The sequence below is a fragment of the Arachis ipaensis genome, chromosome B5 (genome assembly GCF_059453495.1).
Source record: "Arachis ipaensis isolate K30076 ecotype BB chromosome B5, ASM5945349v1, whole genome shotgun sequence".
Lineage (NCBI taxonomy): Eukaryota > Viridiplantae > Streptophyta > Magnoliopsida > Fabales > Fabaceae > Arachis > Arachis ipaensis.
The window spans coordinates 73,530,911-73,532,959 of NC_142440.1; the positions used below are offsets into that span (position 1 = coordinate 73,530,911).

The following is a 2,049-nucleotide window of genomic DNA, read 5'->3' on the forward strand; positions in this document are numbered from 1 at the left end:
TTTCTCCTATGGCACAGGGGATGTGAAAACTCCCTGGGTCCTTCCTTTTTGTAGGCAACTCTGTTTGAATGAGAGCACTGCACTCCTTATTCATCACTATTGTTTGTCCTCCCTTGAGTGAGCCTTTCCTGGTTAGCAGTTCCTTCATATACTTAATATATGAGGGCATTTGTTGGAGGGCCTTGATGAATGGTATGTTTACATGGAGAGATGCAAACATGTCAAGAAACTTTGAGTATATTCTCTTCTCTACACCACCATTGAGTATTTGGGGAAAGGGTGCATAGAGTCTCAGCAGCTCCTTCTGTGTGATTGTGGTTTCTTGATGATTCTCTTCCTGCTTTCCTGCTGATGTATCTTCAGGTTGTTCTAATGGTTTGTTCGGCTCTTCCTCAGTCTCCTTATCACTTATAGTAACCATCTTGCAATCTTCCCATCTGACCTTCTTTGCTTCACCTCTCGGATTTTCTCTGTGTCACTTGGGAAGCTATCAGTAGGTTTGGGGATCTTCTCAGAAAGGTATCCCAATTGAAATTCCAGCCTCTTGATGGTGTCTCCCTGGTTCTTGATATTGGCTCGCACCTCCTCCTTGAACACCTTGTTATCTTGGATTTCCTTATATATGCCCTCAAGTAGAGTCTCAATCCTTGATAGTCTTTCTTCCGATGATGGAGAGTTGAGATTGGAAAGATGAGAAGGGCCATTTTGACTTTGGTATGGATGTTGAGAGGTGTTGTTAGGTGGGTGTTGATATGACCTCTGTGTGGAGTGTTGGTGAGCTGCATTGTTGTTGGGGTTGTGGCGTCTCTGATCTTGGCCTTGATCCTGTTGGTTTCCCCACCCAAAGTTTGGGTGGTTCCTCCAACCGGGATTATATGTTTTGGAGTATGGGTCATGGTGCTGCCTAGGTGAATTTCCAATGTAGTTGGCTTGTTCCTGATCACCCTCTGCTTCTTCATTCACTGCTTCTTGAGCTGTTGCTGAGGTGGTGATTGCTGCCACTTGATTCCTCTCCATCTTTTTGGTAAGGTCAGCCAACTGCTTGGTAATAAACTTGTTTTGAGCTAGCAGTGCATCCACATTGTTCAGCTCCATCACTCCTCTAGTGTTGCCTCTTTCAGAAGCATAGAAGTAGTCATTCTCTGCTACAGTCTCAATGACATTTATGGCTTCTTCAATGGTCTTCTTCTTGTTCAGAGATCCCCCGGATGAGTGGTCTACTGCCTTCTTTGATTCATACGAAAGGTCTTCATAGAAAATATGCAACTGCACCCATTCATTGAACATAGATGGCGGGCATCTTCTTGTCAGGTCCTTAAACCTCTCCCATGCTTCATATAGAGTCTCACCATCTTGCTGCCTGAAGGTTTGTACCTCAGCTCTCAACCTGTTGATTCGTTGAGGAGGATAGAATCTTGCCAAGAATTTGTTCACCACGTCTTCCCAGGTTGCTAAACTCTCCTTTGGAAAGGATTCCAGCCATTTAGATGCTTTGTCCTTGAGTGAGAAGGGAAACAGAAGTAGTCTATAGGTGTCAGGGTGAACACCATTAGACTTCACAGTATCGCATATCCTCAGGAAGGTGGTTAGATGTTGATTGGGGTCTTCTTGGACACTTCCTCCGAATGAACAATTGTTCTGAACAAGGGTGATGAGTTGTGACTTTAGTTCAAAGTTGTTGGCATGTATGGTTGGCCTTTGGATGCTACTTCCACAGTTTCATGGATTTGGATTTATGTAAGAACCCAGAACTCTTCTCTCTTATCCAGCCTGATGCGCTGGACCTTGTCTGCCATGGTTGTGAGCCTCTTTTTCATGATGGTTCTCCATATTCTCATCCATGTCTGGTTCAAAGTACTCCTCCTTTTCCTCAGCACCAACTACTCTCTTCCCTCTTGCTTCCCTCCTTAATCTAAGGAAGGTCCTCTCAAGTTCAGAATCAAAGGAAGTTGAAGCCCTGCTTCTTCTACCTGTCATACACTCAATAAGGCACAAGCAAGAAAGATAGATGCAGACAACATTTTCTGCAGAAATGCTGTTAGTGTGAGT

General features: G+C 44.3%; 1 non-coding gene across 1 annotated transcript; it reads left to right on the top strand.

Moving 5' to 3' along the window:
- Window positions 1–1,283: 1,283 nt before the first annotated feature.
- LOC148564628 (small nucleolar RNA R71) lies at window positions 1,284–1,389 on the top strand. The gene has a single exon (XR_015884273.1). It is a non-coding gene; the product is annotated as a small nucleolar RNA R71 (small nucleolar RNA).
- The last annotated feature ends 660 nt before the right edge of the window (window positions 1,390–2,049 follow it).